At 45.5% G+C, this 20884-nt stretch overlaps 1 protein-coding gene and 1 long non-coding RNA gene across 4 annotated transcripts in view; one reads left to right on the forward strand and one right to left on the reverse strand.

The window, feature by feature from the left end:
* KCNAB1 (potassium voltage-gated channel subfamily A regulatory beta subunit 1) overlaps positions 1-20884 on the forward strand; it is a 365135-nt gene that overhangs the window by 72800 nt on the left and 271451 nt on the right. The window lies entirely within an intron of this gene.
* Positions 12245-17154, reverse strand: LOC139076969 (uncharacterized). The gene is made up of 2 exons (XR_011529051.1): positions 16093-17154; positions 12245-15833 (listed from the first exon to the last, which is right to left on the reverse strand). It is a non-coding gene; the product is annotated as an uncharacterized lncRNA (long non-coding RNA).

Here is a 20884-nt window from a genome sequence, read left to right on the forward strand (position 1 = left end):
TATAAATTTTAGCATGCCATAATTTCATTTTCATTTGTCTCCAGGAATTTTTTGATTTCTCCTTTAATTTCTTCATTGACCCAATCGTTGTTCAGTAGCATTTTATTTAATCTCCACATTTTTGTGGCTTTTCTGATTTTCTTCCTGTAGTTGATTTCTATTTCATACCTTTGTGATCAGAACAATTGCTTGGTATTACTTCAATCTTCTTAAATTTATTGAGGGGCTGGCCCTGTGGCCGAGTGGTTAAGTTCGCACACTCTGCTTCGGTGGCCCAGGGTTTCACCAGTTGGAATCCTGGGCATGGACATGGCACCACTCATCAAGCCATGCTGAGGCAGCATCCCACATAGCACAACTAGAAGGACCCACAACTAAAATATATAGAACTATGTACTGGGGGGCTTTGGGAAGAAAAAGGAAAAATAAAATCTTTAAAAGAAATTTATTGAGACTTGTTTTGTGGCCGAATGTGTGATTAATCCTGGAGAATGTTCCATGTGCATTTGAAAAGAATGCGTATTCTGTCATTTTTGGATGGGATGTTCTATATATCTACCAAGTCCATCTGGTCTAATGTGTCATTTAAGGCCAGTGATTCCTTATTTATCTTCTGTTTGGATGATCTATCCATTGGTGTAAGTGGAGGTCCCCTAGTATTATTGTGTTACGGTCTATTTCTCCTTTTATTTCTGTTAATAATTGCTTTATATATTTAGGTGCTCCTATGTTGGGTGCATAGATATGTATAAGTGTTGTATCTTCTTATTGGATTGTTCCCTTTATCATTATGTAGTGCCCATCTCCATCTCTTGTTACAGTTTTTGTTTTAAAGTCGATTTTGTCTGATATAAGTATTGCTATCCCTGCTTTCTATTCTTTGCCATTTGCATGCAATATCTTTTTCCATCCTTTCACTTTCAGTTTGTGAGTGTCTTTAGGTCTGAAGTGTGTCTCTTGTATGCAGCATATACATGGGTCTTGTTTTTTTATCCAATTGGCCACCCTATGCCTTTTGATTGGAGCATTTAGTCCATTGACATTTGAAGTAGCTATTGATAAATATTTATTTATTGCCATTTTGTTACTTTTTTTTCTAGGTGTTTCAGTAGTTCTTCTCTGTTCCTTTCTTTTTCTTTTGCTCTCTTCCCTTGTGGTTTGATGGCTTTCTTTAGTGATATGTTTGATTCCTTTTGTCTTACTTTTTTGCTTACTTATTATAGGTTTCTGATTTGTGATTACCATGAGGATCCTATATAATGTTCTATGTATATAACAGTCTATATCGAGTTGATTGACTCTTTAGCTTGACCTCTTTCTAAAAGCTCTACTTTTTTACTCCCCTCCCCCCATGTTTTATATTTTTTGAATCATATATAGTCTCTTGTTTAGTGTGTGTCTGTCCATTACCCTCTTATCATTGAAATAGATGATTTGTCTTTAACATTCATACTATCTTCACAGGTAGTTGATCTGCTACATTTACTATATTTTTACCTTTACAAGTGATTTTATTGCCTGGTTGTTTTTGGATTTTTTTTTTTTGATAATTTCTTTTTATCTCTATTTGTGGTCATTGCTCTCCCACTTAAATAAGTCCCTTCAGCATTTCTTGCAGAACTGGTTTCTTGGTGATAAAATCCTTTAATTTTTGCTCATCTGGGAAGCTCTTTATCTCTCCTTCTATTCTGAATGACAACCTTGATGGATAGAGTATTCTTGGCTCTAGGTTATTTCCTTTTAGCACTTTAAATACATCATGCCATTCTCTTCTCACCTGCAGGGTTTTGGCTGAGAAGTCCACTGATAGCCTTATGGGCTTTCCTTTGTACATCACTTGTTGCCTTTCTCTTGCTGCTTTTAGGATTCTCTCTTTAGAATTAATTTTGGACATTTTAATTATAGTGTGTCTTGGCGTGGGCCTCTTTGGGCTTATCTTGTTTGGAGCTCTCTGTACATCCTGTACTTGGAAGTCTGCTTCCATCCTTAGGTTATGAAAATTTTCATCTATTATTTCTTCAAATAAATTTTCTTCCCCTTTGTCTCTCTCTTCTCCTTCTGGGACACCTATAATCTGAATGTTAGCGTGCTTGATATTGTCCCAGAGTTCCCTTAGACTGTTCTCATTCTGTCTAATTCTTTTTTCTTTTTTCTGTTCAGCTTGGGTGATTTCTTCTAGTCTTTTGTCTACCTCACTGATCCATTCTGCTGCATCCTCTACTCTGCCATTGAGTCCCTCTAGTGAATTTTTCATTTCCAGCATTGTATTCTTCATTTCTGATTGGTTCTTTTTTATATTTTCCAGTTCTTGACTGATGAGCTCAGTGTGTACATCCAATCTTCTCCCAATATCTGTGAGCATCCTTAGGAGACTTTGTTTGAACTCTTTGTCGAGTAGGTCACTTATTTCTGTTTCATTTAGTCCTTTTTCTGGGGTTTTGTCCTATTCCCTTACTTGAAATGTATTCATTTGTCTCCTCATTATGCCTCTTTCTCTGTGCTTATTTCTATGTATTAGGTGAGTCAGCTATGTCTCCTGATCTTGGAGAAATGGCCTTATGTATGAGATGCTTTATGAGGCCCAGCAGTGTGCTTCCCTCTCGTCACCAGTCCAAATGCTCCAGGAGTGACCTCTTTGTGGGCTTCTTGTGTCTTTTTGCTGTGGCAGAGTTGCTCTTACTGCAGGTACCCAGGGAGTCTAGTCTTTTCTTCCCTAGCCAGCTGTTTGTAAATCCAGTTTAGGGAGCCTCAGCACTGTTGGCTACAAAGTCTAACAGCACAATCCTGTTGCAGTTTTCCTCTTAATTGGTCTGGTACCCAGTGTACCTGGTTGCTAGGTTCAGGGGTTTACAGTTGCTATAGGCCTCAGTCCTACAAGGCTGTTTTCAGTTCTCTTAGGAGTGCAGCTGAGTGGGGCTGGCCCAAGGCATGGGAACACTCAATTTTTTCAGGCTTTGGAAGGTGGGGCGGATCCTTTTTATGGCTATTTGTGAAGTACAAGTCTTCTGCCAGTGATAAGCCTCACCCTCCACAGGACTACACATGCCATCAACACAATCCTGGTCCATGCACACTTCCCAACCCGCTGGAGCATACACTGACACCCCACTGCAGAGGCCCCCTCCTCTCCACCAATGCCCCCCACAGTTCACCTGGTCCTCACAAAGGACCTGCCCCACAGAGGCAGACACACTTGCCTGCCTATAGAGGATCAAGGCACTGAGTCAATGCAGGCTGACAAGTAGCCTGAGGGCTTGCTGTTTGGTGGGGCCAGTCCCTAGGGTGGGCTGCTTGCCCTGGCTGAACTGGATTAAATCTGTACTCTAGTGGGTGTGGCAGACCCCTGGGCTAACAGGCCGAGGGGAGAACCTCAATGGCGTCCACTGGAGTCAGTATGCCTGGACCAGGTCAGAACAATGGCCCCCACCAATGTCTCAGTCTCTGAAGAGGTCTCTCCTCTCACCAAGCTGCCCCCAGAACCCACTAGGTGAGCCTTGTTTCACCAAAGGACTGTCAGTTTTCTCTCTGGTGATTTTCGGTTGCTGAAATGGTGAGTTTGTGCTTGAGCCCTTTCAGACCCGGGTCTTTTCAGCTTTCGACCAATAGCTTTCCTTGGGGGTATCCTTACTGCAGTTAATAGCCAGTGCAGCCAAACAGTAAGACCCTCATCTTAGTTGTGCTGAGTCTGAAGGATGCTTATAGCAGTATTGGCCCCTACTCCAGACCTCACTCCTCCAGGGAGGGCTACATACCTTAGGGTGGCTCCCGCCTGGCCAGCTGAGAAGCTCCACTGCTCCCAAAGGTGGCTTTTTTCCTCTCCAGCAGGAATTTCTGCCTCTTCTGCCTTAGTCAGGACTGTCCCTTGTTATGGGGGTTCTTTTTATCCAGTTTTCAGTTTTCTATCCAGGGTAAATTTTCCAAAAATAGTTTTAACCTGGTTGTGTTCATGGGAGGAGATGAGTTCAGAGTCTGCTTACACTGCCATCTTGATGAGATCTCTCCCATTTTGACATTTCTGAGAGCCAACCTCTTTTATCTTTCTCCTTTTTAAACTTCCTTCTTCTTCTCTCTCCCTTCTTTCCTTCCTTCATTCTTTTCTTTCTTTTTCTCTCAACTAAATTATATCAAAAAAGTATATGCAAGTAGTAATGCTATTAAGAGTAATAGCACCATCAAAAAGTCAAAAGATATTAAAAGATTTATGTATCAAAATATGGCAACTTCTTATTCCAGCCTCTCCATTCTCCTGACCCCCTCTTCCCTGAAACAACCACTTTTGACTATTTAAGCTGTTCGTTCTTGCATTTCTAGATCTCCATGCTTTTAAATAATATGTGACTAATCAATTTGAGACAGAATCTATTGAGTTTCTAACATGGGAAATGAAGACTTAACTCTCTTCTGTCACCATCCTCTCTGCTTCTCCTCTCCTGTTCTCATATAATTATACTAGAAATTTTGGTTAAATATATATTCAGTGTTAACATTGTTATGCCTGTGCAGCTTTTATTCCCTGAAATTTGTCACATCTGGGTACCCTAAGAGCAGACCCTGAGACCAGGATTCTGTACAAGTAGTCTATTTGGGAGGCGCAGGAAACATCCACGGGGAAGTAGGGGAGTCATCAAAGGGAGGTGAGATAACAATGCAGGGTGCATTGTCAAGTGGTTACCACTGTGGGTGGCTGGAGCCTAACCCAGTGAGGGGCACCCTGGGAAATGGTGCGCAACACACTACGTGTGTCATCCCACTGGTGGGTGAGGGAACTGGGGTGTTTATACACCAGCTCCTATCAGAAATATGTTAAAGGCTGCTCCCAAGGAATGTCAGTTCCTCGACACTTCCAGCCTGCTGTGTGCAAATGCTGGCAGTTAGAAGTTGGCCAAGAACAGCACTGGTGTAGTGCATTATGGTTATGTTTTCATATTTTTTGTTTTTTCCTAATAGTAATAATTGCCTTTTAAAATTTGCTTAGTTTTCTTGATACCTGTTGAAAATTCTTCCCATGCCTTCCAACAGCCTCTCAACACTATATTTTACAAGGTGAATTACATCAGGCAATCTGTCAGCTCCACTTTGTCCTTGGAGACATCCCTTGAGGACTCTATTATCCCCTATAGACCGCATACTCTCGAGGTCTTTCTCACAGATCACATCCTGGAAGCACCTGTGCTGTCATCCTGGGAATACGCTTTGCTTTCTGAGTTGGATCCCCTGCTTCCTGGTCCGAGGTGTCTCTTCCTTGGTGTGCTTGTTGGTGGAGAACATGGTTCCGAGCATGGTGGGGCTGAAGCCCACTGAGGGAGAGTGTCTGTCTCCTGGGTCACACTGCCATCCTCGGGTGGCTACCCGCCTGCCTCTGCTGTCATTCTAGCATCTCCCTTCCTGTCACCAGGGACAGTCCCTTCATCACACTCCTATGTTGGATCTCCTCTTTTTTTTGGTATTCTGTGTTTTCTATTTTCTTGGATTATTCCCTCATGTCAATGTAATAAACCTTCCAGGTCCTTAGAAAGGGTACCTGGGAGGTTAATGTTTTAAACCTTGAATGTCTGAAAATGTCCTGATTTTCCTGTTGATTGATGGATTGGCTGGATAAAGAGTTATATGTTGGAAATAATTTGGCTTCAAAATTTTGAGGACATTTCTCTTTAGTTTTCTACCTTCCAGTGTTTCCATGAAAAAGTATGAGGCAATTCTAATATATAAACCCTTGTATCTGGCCTGTTGCTGATGTTAATTTTAAACCTGTGGAAGCTTATAGAATCTCTTCTTTGGCTCCAATACTCTGAAATTTCATGATCAAGTCACTTGGTGTGGGCTGATTTGTATCCGTTGTGCTGTGTGCGCCGTGGGCCAGATCCTTTTGATCTGGAAAAACTCATGTCCTCAGTTATGGGAAACTTTCTTAAATTATTTTGTTGATTTTTTTCCCTGTATTTTCCTGTTCTCTCACTGTTGCTCCTATTATTCCGATGAGGGACTTTCTGCTCTGGTTCTCTATTCGCCTGATATTTTCTCTCCTTTCCATTGCTTTCCTTTTTAAACTTTTCTTTCTGAAAAATTTCCTAAAATTTACCCTTCAGTTATTCCAGTGATTTTTCATTGCAGATAACATGTTTTAAATTTCTAAAAGGTTTTTCTAGTGTTCTAAATATTCACTTTTTTTTTTTTTAAAGATTTATTTTTTTCCTTTTTCTCCGCAAAGCCCCTCGGTACATAGTTGTATATTCTTCATTGTGGGTCCTTCTAGTTGTGGTATGTGGGACGCCGTCTCAGCCTGGCTTGATGAGCAGTGCCATGTCCGCGCCCAGGATTCGAACTGACGAAACACCGGGCCGCCTGCAGCGGAGCGCACGAACTTAACCACTCGGCCACGGGGCCAGCCCCCTAAATGTTCACTTTTTAAAGCATCCTATTAATAGTATTTCATGGGTGCAACATTTTTCTCTCAACCCTCTAAATAAACCAATGATTTTAGTTGTTGTAGCTGGGTTATATTTTCTTCTCTATGCATGGTTCCTATTTCTTCCAAGTCGCTTTTTTCTGTTTTGATGTTGATTGTGGTGTTTTGACATATTTTTCTTGTTCAAGGCTTTCCCCAGATATTCGATCATCCTTGAACGTCTGCTTATTTTTAAGACTGAGAAACTAAAACTTTGGTTGGAAGCTCCAAACGTATGGGTGAGGCTTGTCGACTTTGATCTTTGCTGGGGGTGGGCTATCTGGGCCCTTTGTAGGGAACCCCCCAGGGCTTGGTGTGTTTCATCACACTGGCATTACTGCTCCTATTTAATACTGGGAATTACCTTTCCCAGATCCTTGTTGCTGTATGATTAGCTTGGGCTGAGAGAGAAATTGCATTAGATTTGGAAAGCAGAGGTGAAGTAGGAGCCATTACTCTCAGAGATCACAGTGATTGGGGACGATGACATATAGAGACGGATATATAGACCAGTGGGCTCCAGGCTCTCATCCTAGCTATTGACCCCACTGACCAAGGATGTCCTCAAGCCACCAAGTGTTGAGCGAAGTTCCCACAGAGGCCATAGCTTCCACAGACCTGCCGTGGGCTTCTCATTCACTATTTTAGTTGGGTGGCCAACCACACACTCTTTCTGAAAATTTCCCATATGCTCCATCCATGCCCACACTTTAAGCTGTCCTGAGTGTATTCGTTTCCTGTGGCTGTTGTAACAAATTACAACAAACACAGTGGTTAAAAACACAAATTTATTTTCTTATAGTTCTCAAAGTCAAAAGCTTAAAATTAAGGTGTCTTCCTCTGGAGCCTTAGGGGAGAAATCCACCTCCTTTCCTTTTCCAGGTTCTCAAGGCCAGCTGCAGCCCTTGGCTCCTGCTCCGTCCTCCACCCTCAAGATGCATCACTACAACCTCTGGTTCTGTCTTCAAATCTCCTTTTTCTCCCTTTGATCCTCCTGCCTCCCTCTTATAAGGACTGCTGTGCTAACATTGAGACTATCTGGATAACACTGGATAATCTCCCATCTCAAGATCCTCATCCTAATCACATCTGCAAAGTCCCTTTTGCCAGTAAGGTCACATATGCATGGGCTCTGGGGAGTAGGATGTGGACATCTTTGGGGACCACTATTTTGTCTACCACAGTGGGTAGTAACTCTCTCTGATCTTCTGATTCCCTTCCTCCAGACTTCCATTTCCCTAGCTCTTCCTACATTTGCGCAAGCTCTAACTCCTAGAGTGAGCCCCTTGGTCCCCTAACACTTTTGGTGGCTCTGATTTCCTGACTAATCAAGCTCGGAGAAGAGGAGATTTACAGTATTTGTTTAATTTCACATTCTCTTCTAGAAGAGAAAAATTGCATTTTGTGATTTCTGCAGGGATAAGGGACTAATGCTCCAGTAGGACGCATAAATACAGAGACCACAGGGAGCTATCCTTGGGGATGAAGCTGTACCTGAATCCTCTAAAATCACTCTTAGTAGCTGGGCACGAAGATGATTAAATTGTCTCAATAGGCCACTTGGGCTTAATTTAACATAGTCGTGGAAAATTTGCAGTGTGTATTTGTGTTCAAAGTCGGGCAGCAGGAGAGGAGGCTGCGTGAGACCATCAAAAGTAGGCACCATCCAAACTAAAAGTCAACACAGGTGGTGAAGGAGACCCCGCAGCTTATGTTTTGTCATCTACGTATATTGTGTCTTATCACAGAGTGTATTTGGGTGAGAAAAAGGAATACTACTTTTTCCTGTTTGCTTATGAAGCTCTTCTGGGAGGTTGCCTTTGTAAGATAACTGATTTCATTGCTGTGTTTGATCAGGAACAGGCAAGGGAGGTGATAAATGTGGTGGGCATTGATGAACAGAAGCAGTAGGAAGAAAAGATTTTTTTTCTTTTCCTCTGCAGCCTTGTTTCAGCTGTCTGTGATGCTGATTGAGGGCATGAGAACTGCATTATTGAAGGACTCTAAAGGAAACGACGATGGTTTCAAAGAATTAATGGAAACTCTGCGAGAGGCTGATTACTACGTTAAGTTAGGATTCGATCCATTCTTCTTTTTCTTAACCCCGTTAAGTAAAACGGTGAGCTCAAGTTGGAAGGACCTCTTTTAGTTCTATATAGATGCATAAGAAACCACTCCAGAATTTAGTAGCTTAATACAATAACCATTTATTATTGCTTTAACTAGGAGAAAAACTAGTGTTCTTGATGAGGTCAGGTTGATCTTGGCTGCGCTCAGTCACGCATCTGCAGTCAGCTGGTAGGCTGGCTGGGACTGGCTGGTTTAGGATGGCTCTCTTCCACGTGGTTGCTCATCCTGCAGAAAGCTAGCCCGGGCTTGTTCACACGGTGGTTGCAGAGGTCTGAGAAGCAATGAAAGTGTGCAAAGCCTCATGAGAGCCAGGCCTGGAACTGATACACCGTCGCTTCGGTTCATCCTGTTGGCCAAAGTCAGTCACAAAGCCAAGCCATGTTCAGGGCTGATCTCAATGGCTAAGAGAAAAATACAAACACAATACATAATCAATATTTTCCCATGTTATTTTCCGTACCCGGTAGGCAATTTTTCTCTCATACTCCCAGCAAACTCTTACTCATCTTTCAAGTCCTAGTTCAAGCACCACTTCCTGTGGGAAACCTGCCATGGCCTTTCCCTCAGCAGAGTGGACCACAGCCTCCTTTGTGTCACCACTGCCTGCATTGCCGTTGTCTGTCCTCAGTTCTCAGTGCCTTGAAGACAGGGACTATTTTCTAACCATCTTTGTGTCTCCAGTTCCTAGCACAGAACTTGGCCCAACAAATGCTTTCTGATTAAATGAGGTGATGGCTATTTCTCAGCTCTTTTATTTCCCCCACCTACATTGTCTTGATGCTGTCATCTTGAGGAGAATCTTTTCTCCCCTCCTTATTTCTCTCCCTTGAATGCCTTAACAAAAATTGCACTATTTGACAAGCTGTAATCAATGCAACAATGATACTCTCTTCCTCTGTGTTTTGCAGCTAGAGTTTTGAGCATTTGTGAAGTTTACAAACTGCAATGTAGCATCTACTTGAATTCTTCTCTTGGGGTGGCTCCCTTCTATGTCCTTTTTTTGTCGTGGTTATAAGTGCCCAGGTTCTTAGAATTTGCAAGCACAGAAATGTTTATGGTTAAATGTTCAGAACTTCCTGGCAGTTGTGCAAGACTCAGCTCTTGAAAGTACTTTTCTTTAACTGGCAATTTGGTGCCACAGGAAGTTGCTGCACAGTTCCAGGGCCTGTGATGTCATTTCCCCTTTGTAACAAACCCCTCCGTTTCTCAGAGTTTGCCTCTTATTGTGTGTTATTGCTAAGGGTGCGAGTGCTGTAAACAGGTGCCTGTGGATGAGACTCCCAGGGGCTGAGAGGGATCAAAGATAACACCTAGTTCAGTGTCATCTGATTCTACAGAAGTGACAATGGAGGCCCACAGAGGTAAAGTGATGTGTGCAAAGTTCCATCATGACTTTAGGGCTTTAGGAACAGGAATTGTGCAGTTGGAATAATTCAGAAATGTTCTAGAGAAACAAGCTGCCCAGCCAGCTGGCTCTTTTCCTCTAGTTAAAGCCAGGCACCATCCCAGGGGCTGAAGTCTTCCCTGACAGAGAAGACCCTCCCTTGAGCCAGTCCTGAGGGCCTGGGGGTTAAAGCTTGGCGCACTTGGCTTCAGCAGCCCGGGTTCGTTTCCCAGTCACGGAGCCACACCACTCGTCTGTCAGTTGCCATGCTGCGGTGGCAGCTCACAAAGAAGAGCTAGATGGACCTGCAACTAGAATATACAGCTATGTACTGGGGCTTTGGGGAGGAAGGAAAAAAAAGAGAGGAAGATTGGCAACAGATGTTAGCTCAGGGCAAATTTTTCCCAGAAAAAAAAAAAAATCAGCGAAATTACTTAAAAAAAACAAACCCAAAGAGAGAGGATCCTCCTCTTTGGGAATCATCATTTGCCTCCCAGGGGCCAAGTGTGGAGGGCAGCACCTCTTTGATGGACCAGGAGTCCATCTACTGACCTGTGGATCAGAGTCATCTGGTTAAATGCAGATTACTGGGCACCTTCCTGGACCTCCTGAGTTCCTGGGGATTTGGGACAGAAATCTGTATTTTTAGCAAGTGCTCACGCGATTCTGATGTACTTTGAATATGATACAAGGTCAGGCAGTGATAAGTGCTATGGAGAAAAAATAAGTTAGAGTGACAGATGGTGGAAGGCGCGCTGTGTGAATGGGTAAGTTAGTGGAGATGGCCTTAACCAAAGACCTGGGAAGCTAAGGAGTGGTCGGCCAAGCACAGATCTTACCATAGTAAGAGAGAAGAAGTAAGAGTAAATGCGAAGGACCCCCCGCCCCCACCAGGATGAGCTTCCAGTTTCAAGGAGAAAGAAGATCTTGCTAAAAACAGTCCAGTGATTTCCTATCAATCTCAGAATAAAATCTAAACTCCTTCTCACGCTCTATAAGACCTTCTATGATCTGGTCCCTGTCCATCGGCAAGAACTAGTCCGATGGCCACATGTGGGTGTGGGGCTGATAAGAGTCACTGGGAAACAGAACCTCTAGCTTAGCAGGCGTTTCTCAGCACTGGCTCCACACTATAGAATGGGGAGCCTTAGCCTTTGGGGGATCTGCTTTTGTAAGATCTCAGTAAGAGGAGCTGCCCTTGACAAAGGCCGTTTGAATGGGGCTGGGGAAACTTTGCTCAGAGGGATTGGTAACCTTGGGAGGGCCTCTTGTGGTTGAGTGAATAGCCTGGCAGCTGAGGGATGCGCAGGCAGGGAGAGCTTTCTTTAAAATGGGAGGCTCTGTAGCATCTTTGAATGCTGTCGGGAATGATCCAGTTTGGAGGGAGAAACTGACAACGTAAGAGAGAGGCGAGATCGAAACTTTGAGGAGAGAGAAGTGGAGGCCCTGGTGCACCCAGGAGCGGGAGGCCCTGGAACACAACAGGGTCAGTCCTCCTTTAAGAGGGAGGACAGCAAGTTCAGAGAGCTTACCAGTGGTGGAGTCAGGATCCAAATCAGTTCTGTCTCAAAGCCTATTTTATAAATTTGCCCAAAGCCAGCTTTTGTTCAGGAAAAAGAGATTTCACAATTTTTCTCCTCCTCCATATTTTCCCCTCCTCCTTTTGTGTGTCATATGGTCCTTGGCTTCCAGGTCCTATAATTCCAGCTAATACCATTTATTCATTCAACAAGCTTTTTTGCACCCACTCTGTAAATTTTAGTATTCCCGTGTATATGGTGGGGCATCTGCATGAGGGGTACTTACCATCAGTGAGAAGCCATTCTCATTTTTACCCCTGGATAGAGTAGCTGTCAGCATTCCCAGGAGAGCTGATGGTTCTGACTGTCTGGCCCTTTCCTGGGTCTGGACCTGGGAGGGGTGCCCTCTCCCAGGAATAAGTGGCCTCTGGGGACAATGTAAGAATAGAATTTCTACCCTCTCAGCTAGGTGAGCCAAAACACCCTGAGGATGAATGGGGACAAATGCCACAGTCAGGCCTCTCGCAGCACCTGGGCCATCTTCAAGTTAAGGCCTTCATGTCATTTGACTAGAATGTTCCTTGAAGGACTAGTTATCGGTAGAAATTGATGAGCGCTTTTTTGAATTTATGATGGAGCTGGGTTTATTTTAACATTTTCTTTTATCTGCACAGACTTTTCTTAAGCCTACTTTCTCTCACATCGTTCCTTGATGCATAACTAAGAAATTGGAAGGTACCCGGAGAGGGACCTTTATGAAAAATAGAAACTCAAATTAGGTATCCAGCTCACTGAAGAATCTGGATTATTAATGAATAACTTAGTAAGCACCAGACGGGAAGCTGAGGCTAGGAGACGCGGCTGGCAGAGAGAATACTGGAGTAGGTTTACAGTATCAGTTTAAATGGGCTTGTGTGAGATGGACTCTTTAACTAATTTCTATGGTAAAATATGTTCTGAGTTCCAAACAGTGGACTTAGCCAAAGCACTTGACTTAATACAAACCGCTTGAAAGTCAGTCCGCTTCATTGCCTAATTGTCCTTATTACTGATACTGAAGCGAACCAGTAGAAATATAGGAAGGGTTCTGAGCGGGGTGGGCGAATAGTAAGCATAGGACCAGGATTAACACCAGCGCTAAAGTTAGTACAGAGAAATGTACGACAAAAAGTGCAGAGAACTTTTGCAAGATGGCAAAAAAAATTAAGCTTTGAGCTTCTTGGTGCCCAGAGGAGAGTGAGGAACATGGTTAATTCTAAGATTCACAGTATCTGTACGGGACAGCCCATTTGTAAAGCAGAGGCTTTAAACCACTTCAAGGGGAGAGCTTCCGCTCTTGGAACAGGCTGGCGCAGCCTTGGGGAGGCACATGACAATCCCCACGGCCCCAGGGGCCACTCTGCACACCGTCCAGGCCTGCCTCTCTCTGGGCTCACGTTTCTCTGTTCTATCCCGGTTCGGGCCGGCTGGCTCCCTGGTGCTCTGTCCTGCGCTCTCTTGGGTGGCACGAGGGCTGACTCCTGGCCTCTGACTGCGTGGTTCTGGGCTGTCCCGTCAGCACCGGCCCACAGCTGTGCCTTGTTCTCACCCCCAACATCGGCAGGCCTCCGACCTGCTCAGGGCTGAGACTCGTCTCCACCTTCAAATCCAGGCTCGTCCTTAGGCTCAGAGCTCGACCTGGGACAGGCGTCCACAAGGGAGCAGTCGTCTGCCCTAAAACGGGGTCACCTGAGAGAAACATTATTCAACACTTTCCTTATGGATGCATTTGAGTAAACTCCTCTTAACGAAATTTGATGCATTTTCAATTGTTTTCTTTGATGACACTCGTTTATGTTTGTGATTTCTTCCTTCCAACCATAAGTGATTAAACTTGTGTGCTGGAAAACAATAAAGCTCATGCTGGGTGAGGACAGAGGCAAGGCCTCTAACTTGCGTCTGTGATTTGCCATATCTATGTTAAGGCGGGGATATGTTCTGCTCCACCCTTCTGCCCTGGAAGAGAAAAGAAAGAAGGAAGGAAAGATGTTCTGAGAGTTCAGAAATTGCATTGAATATGTGAGCATATGCTGTAATACTGGCAGAAATATGGAAACATATTTGCCCCCGGATAGAGTAGCTGTCAGTGTTCCCAGGAAAGCTGATGGCTTTTGCCCATCAGGCCACATCCCAGGGTCTGGGCCCAGGAGGGTGTCCTCTCCCAGGAATGGGTGGCCTCAGCGGATGACGTAGTAAGGGATTCCCATCCTCTCACCAGGTGGATTTACACTGGTGGGAAAAATCTATTCATGTGTTCCGAAATATAAATGTAGAGTCAAACAGCAAGAAGGGGCCTAAAATTTCTGTACGTGTGCTCCTTGACATTAGGTATTCTGTGAAATTGAAATTTAGGCTGCTAACCATATTTTAAACCCATCTGTAAAGATTTATAAAGTTCATCTGATCTGATTATACTGAAGGTAAAACCCTGCTGAGCATCCGTCAGAATTCTTGTTAGTCCGAGCTGTGCTAGAGACCGAGAGCTAGCCTTCTTCACACGGCCTTCTTAGGAGGGAGGCGTCACTTCCGGGCTTGGCTGCTCCACGTAACTCTGCCTTGGCCCACTCTGGTGACAATGCAGTTTCCTCAGTGCTGGTGAGTTGGGCCTATTTCCTGGGCAGTCATGACCCCCAGGAAATGGAAAAGTCTTACACGCTGGGCATGGCAGGTGAGAAGCACCTGGCTCCCCTGACGGAGAGTACCATTGAGCGGTCCAGCCAAGGACACTCTCCTGGGATGTTGTCTCAGCATCTTCTACGCTAGAAACGTGCCCGGGCAGGGAACAAGGCACATGTGGATCTCTCCCCTGGCACAATGCTTAATATTATTCATACCAGAACTAAATCACTGAACTGAAAGTGGTGTCATTTACCTCTTATCAGTATATTCTTCCCCCTGTTTCCCTGCTGGGTGGAAAGTAGAACAACACTGTGTACAGTTGATAAGCCAACACTTTTATTCTTTTCTTGTTTATTCTTTTGGTGTTTCAAATTCTGCCAAAATCTACAGGAGAAAGTCACAGCTAATGGGTTTGTCTTTGACAGCACTCTATTTGAAGCCATTGATATCCTCTGGTTGAAAGACAGTGTTAGGATGGTACACAATCTATTTTCTCTCCCTTCAATATATGGAGTTACTGAGGCTATCTTCAAAGTAACGGTTCTCCAGAACTGGCAAATAGATTAGAAGTGCCTCTTGGCTCACTTCAAATATATGGGGAAAATACCCAGGGCCCTGGCGGTGAGTGCTGTGGAGAGCTGAGTGCCCAAGATGCATTGCTGAGAATGCTCCCCATCCCCACCCCAAAGTCCTCAGGGGAGACTCCTGTCTCAGTGCTGGAGCCTCGAGGGGTCTTATGCACGAGAGAATCCACAGTTTCCCAACTCACATTGTTCTGTAAGCCTTCATGTCCTGACTGCTGGCTATCTGAACGAGAGAGCTCAGCTGGCAGTCACTCAAGCTGACTTCTGTTAAATGGCCCTAGGTATCCCTTCCTAACACAGCCTAAACCCTAAGCCAATGAGAATCAGAAGTGTGCAGGGAGCACAGCTTGTCTTGTGAGGAGCAGCCAAGAAAAGGCCAAATTAACAGATGAGTGAATGGCTCGTGTTCTCACAGAACACTGATGGAGCAGGAATATTTGGCCCGGCTCACAGCATAACTGTAATTAAATACTTGGGTGTTATTGCACATACACAGAAGACACAAAAGGCAGGTTGCCGCACCAGGCTTGTATTTGTGAAATCTGGCTTATGTCAGTTGAAACGGGCAGTGCAACATCATTAGTTAATTGTTTTGTTTGTTTTTTTATCACGTTATCTCAGAGAGTGGAGGTACTTTCCCCAAGACGCTGGACTGGACAGAGATGCAGAGCTGGTGCTACTTGCTGGTGAGCATTGGTGACTGCTGCCTCCCCGGGTCTTCCGGGCTCCATCCCATGCTGCTGGGCCACTGGCCATCTCCAGCATCAGCTCTGCCTCTGTCCTAGCCTGGGCTCACTGGGAGCGGTAGAGTCGAGTGCTGTTAACCAGGCGAGCAAGAAGCCAGAATCAAATAGACCATAAAAGACTGCCTCTTTGTCAAGAAGTTCAGGTTTTAGCAGCTTCCAACCCAGAAGACTCTGATGTTTGCCATTCAACAGCCACATACCCAGCCCTCTCCTTCCTAAGGGAAGCCTGATTTTGTTCCTTTTCCTCCAAGCAGCCATGTGTTTAAGGGGAGGCTCAGCTTCTTCCCTGCCCCAAGGGGGAGCCTTGATTTGTCCATGTCACCTTCTCCACATGTGGACCCGCAGCATTAACAGCAGCCTGGGAACCTGTTAGAAATGCAAATTCTTAGCCCCCACTCCAGACCCACTGAATCCAAAATTCTGGGGAAAGGACTAGTAATCTGGATTAACAAGACTTCTAGGTGATTCTAACACCCACTCAAGTCTAAGAACCACTGGTCTAAGCCACACAAGGAGGCTCGTGCCCCTGGCCGCGTGGTTAGTTTAGGTGTGGGCATGCGACGCATTCCCAGGCAATGAGACAGGAGGGGAAACCGAGGCTTAAAAAAGAGACACAGGCACATACCTTCCCTTCACCCTGCCTCTGGACATCGATGTGTAAGGGTGCAATGCCTCCTGTAGCCAGTGAATTCATGATTTTTGTGTAACAAGAGGTGTTTATAAAGAGGTTTGACAAATAGTCGTCACTATTACTTTGAAAAACATAAAATGGTAAAAATAAAAAGCAAAGAGTGGCTAAATGTAGTTTACATGAAGCATTTGTTTGGCATATTCTGGCCAAGTGAAGACCTTGTTCTGCTGCCTGCCCCTCAACAGCCAGCCCAGACCGAGACACACTGATGTCACTTCAAGGTCAGGCCCTGGCCCAGGAATGAGGCCATTTGCTTCTTGCAGATCCCCTGCCGAATGCTGTGTCCCGAGGGGACCATTGTCGCTGGGGCGAAGACGGGCCCCAGCGTTGTCTTCGCAGCTGCTGGGCGGCCGTTGCCCAGACCGAGAGCGGTGCTTCCGGTCCAGGAACGTTTGCAACACCTCCCAGGCCGGCGTGAGGTCTCAGCGTGGGCTCTGCCCAAGGGCGTCCCAGTATTTGATATTTAGATACACAGGCTCACCGCCGAAAGTGTGACGTTTTGTTTGGCCCTGTTTTGTTAACTGAGCCCTGAGCAGATGAAGCATAGTTGCTCAGAGCTGGGCGGGGGCTCGGCATCCTTCCCTTAGCGGTTGGAGTTAATGGCGCATTGGTCGATCCGATTTCGTGCAGCCTCCTTTGCATCCTCCAGGCTGCTTTAACATCAAAATCCAAAGCAATTCCTGATTTGGCCTTTGGGGTTAGGTAACACAGCCTGTAAAGGAAGCCGACTGATTCTCCCTTTTCATTTTTAATCCCACTTGCCCTGGTAGAAGAGACACTGCGGCGAATGGCAGGACGCGGAGATTAATTAGCAGCGCCCTCTCTTTCCCTGCCGCCGGGGCTGTGTGGGTGACACCGGGCCCCCCTTTGCTCTCGCGCTGATTTACGGAACATCCAGCCGATTAGTTGGAGGGCCTTTGAGCAATGTGGCCCATCGGCCCAGCACAGCTATTTATAGGCGACTTTGTTCCAACGAACCACTTTCATTCCGGCTCCTCCGTCTGGGGGGTATTGAACCATTTCCAGTGTCCAGGAGGGCGCTGCGAGCCAGATCTTATTTACAGTTTGAGGCGGCTAACATCATCTGCTTGAAGTGATTTACTGTGGCTCAAAGGGATGAACGCACTATGGATCTCACTGTCGCGGAAACACATGGGGCACAGACTGGAGGCAGCAAGATAGAGCTGCTGTGGATTGTAATGCTCAAAACGAAACCACAAAAAATATCTAACATTCACCCCAAGCAGATATGGCACCCCATAGAGTCCCTGTTACACCCAAAGAGAGTTAAGTAAGCTGGTATGTAAGATTCCCTATGATTTGACTCAACACCTCTTTTCAGCTCCATCTCCCTCTGACGTCGTCTTTCATCGTCCCATCCAGCTGCACCACACTGCCCCTCTGGTCTACATTTGCCAAGACTTCATGCACCCATGTCTCTGTTCACTAAAGGTGTCCTTGTCTTATCTGTATAACTGTGGGCTCCTGGGACTTCTAACAATATCTTGCTCATTTTCCAAAGTCCAGAGCTAGCATCACCTCCTCCATGCAGCCATCTCTGATTTCCCCTACAGGTAGAATGAATCTCAGCTTGACGTGCCCCACCCGCCAAATTTCCTGAGCTTCTCTGAGCATGTATTTCATTCTGCCCTGTGTTGTGGTTAGCTGTTCTCATTTCTGTCTATCTCATCAGAATTTAAGCTGCTTAAGGGAAAGATGGATCTTGTCTATATTTGAATCTTCCTTCTGTTCCTGGCCCCTAGAACAGTGCCGAGCATGTGGGAGATGTTCAGTCAATATTTGTTTAATAAGTGAGAGACTCATGCGATTTCTCTCCCACATCAGATTCTCCCTGGAAAAAAAGCAGCCTTAGTCGGCCTGCTGAGTTTGAAGGATTTCAGTGAATTTGTGTCTTTAGGTTTTAGTGGATTAATTTTAAATTAAAAAATGAAAAAGCTTTATGTTTTCAGAACCATTGTACTCCTGTTTTAATCTAAAATGCAAGGCACTGCTCTCAGAAACCTGGCCTTTCTTTTCCATAATATTTTTCACTTCGACTTTTGAAACATAATATTTCTCCACGTTTTGATTAAAATTAGATATTTGACTGAAGGAATGGAAGCATTCTATTCCAAAGTCTCTTCGGAAGTGCCTGAAGGCGGTGCAGCCCGGCCTTTACGGCTGGTGCGGCTCAACAGATCAGTCCAGCCTGTCCAGGGTCACTGTGCCCTTAACAGAGGAGTGGTGGCCCCCAGGCAGGCAGGGCAGGCTGGTCCCGCCAGTGAGTGGGTGCTCACTGTCTGAGCGGGCGTCGTCTTCTCTTTTATGCCAAAAGCAGCACTGGATCAGCCTATTGCAAGAAAGACAAACTGGCGGCCCACGTTGTATTGAGATGTTTTTGCCTACTTGAGGGAAAATGGACCTGAACTACTGTTTTCCCCCAGGTGTGTGTTGAACAGTTTCCATTTACCCTTCCAGGTCTATACCCTACCCTTTTCTACCCTGCTTTGAGCCCTCAGGAGGCTGTTCTGTGTTCCTGTGGCCTCTGGCTTCCAGTTGAGTTCAGCCAATTGGCAAGAGATGGTGTTGGGGGGGTGGTATTTATTCCCAGAGCTCCTTCCCTGGGGGCTGCCCATATCCCTCCACTGAGGCTCACAGTTTCTGTAGATGGCCCTCGCTCAGCCCTCTCTGTCTCTGGGTTCTGGTAGCCATTCCTTCCAATGTCCCCTCAGGCCTAGAGGTGGTAACAGACCCAGCTGTTATTAGACCTGAGGCATCGTGAGTTAGGGATATCCTCCCTGTAAGGGACACCCCGTTACACCTTGTCAACATCTCTCCTCGGATGACCCAGGAGTGTACTCTCCTTTTCCTGCCAGGACCTAACCGAATCACCATGCCATATCAGACGAGCCTGGGGGTCCCAGATTTGGTTTTATTGTTCAATCTTGTTCACTTGTAAAATCTGGTGCCCAAAGCCTCGGTGGGACAAGCATTGGGTAGTAGGTGAGGGAAGGAGCCGAATGTATGAGGCCCCCTGCTTGGTAACTTCCTTTATCAACAATAAAAATCCAAACAAAACAATTGAAAGAGAATTAAAAAGAAAACAAGGAATTGTAGAAACCTGAAATTGGAAAAGACTTTGGCAATAGCTTGGGGAGGGATCTGGTCCATGCCAGAGCCGCATTCTGAGGACAGCTTCCACATCTACAACATTGTTGCATACAAAAGAAGTGTAAAGCTCTGATGTCTCTTCCTCTTCTTATGAGGACACTAAGTCCATCGTGGGGCCCCATCCTCATGACCTTGTCTAAGCCTAAGTCCCTCCCAAAGGCCACACCTCCTAAGACCATCACACCGGGGGTTAGAGCTTCAACATAGGAATTTGAGGGGAGACACAAATATTCAGTTCATAACGGGGCCTGACACAAAGACAGCCTTTCATGGTGGCCAAGTGTGAGAGCCATAGTTTACTTGGGTATATCACGTGCACGGTGACTGGCTGGTGCAGTCAAGGTCTTTTCCTTGGGGAATTTGAATAGGAAGTGTGCAATTAGTCAGTCTGTAGTCCCAGAAGCAGTGGAGGCAGACACCAAGTAGCTGAGTCACAGTAACATGGTGGATAAAGACCAGAATAGGAAAGGGCAGACACCACCTGCTGGAGGAGGCCACGAGGAGATGGGGCCACTAGAGAATAGGGTCCTACCTAAAGACCTTCCAGTTCATTCTCAAGCAGGTTCTTTCCTTGTAATGGCCCTAGGTGACTTTAGGTTTAACTTGCTACAAGTCCAGAAGAAAGAGAGTTTCTCTTTTCCAATAAAAGTCCCAGGATTGAGCAATATTGAACTGACTGGGGTCACATCACCATCCTGGGTCCGTCACTGTGACCTGGTGATGGAACTCTCACATTGACTGCACTGGTCCCACACCAGGAGCCTGGGATGGGGTCTATCCTGCTTGAAAACAGGACGCTGCTATCAGAAGAAGGGAGAAGAGATGTTGGACATGCCAAAAGAACAAACCATGTCATCTAAGCACTTGTCGGTTCCTTATCACCTGAAAGAGGTCATCAAATGCAACTACCGTTCTGGGAAGTAAATCCTCTCTCTTCTCCATTATGTACTGACCTCTGGTCCTGTGGCCACAGTTTGAGTACTTGCACTGACAGGATGCTTACCCGTTCTCCAGCTGGGCAGCCTGATGTGCTGTGGAACAGCCCACATTGTCACTAAGTCCCTCTTTACAATGCCCCCAACCTGCCTGCTGCCAGCTCCCCTTGGTCGTTTCTATCCTATGTAACGACACTCCCAACATCCTCCCTCCATGTGACAGCCTTTTGAATTTCAGAAGACAGCTAACAATTAAGAATGATTACAGGGAAATTAAAATCAGGCAATCATTTGCTGAAAGGATCACATTTTCTCATTTACCTATGTATAACGTTAAGTAACTCCTACTCAATTAAAGGAAAAAGCTCCAAGCCAAAAGCATTAGGAATCCAGATATGCTCTCTCCCCTTCCCCCACATGAAAGCTTTTCTAACAAACAACCATATTGCTATAAATACCGTGCCGTGCTGTGGAGTGAGCAAGCCCTGGGCCTGAATAACAGTGTTGGCTGTGGACCGGCGAGCACCTCTCTGGACAGAGAGTACAACAGTAGTTCACACAGACGAGCCACTCTGACTAGCAGGGAAATGGAGTGACTAAGCTTCCAATTGATTTTTGTT

Source organism: Equus przewalskii, chromosome 18, assembly GCF_037783145.1.
Source record: "Equus przewalskii isolate Varuska chromosome 18, EquPr2, whole genome shotgun sequence".
NCBI lineage: Eukaryota > Metazoa > Chordata > Mammalia > Perissodactyla > Equidae > Equus > Equus przewalskii.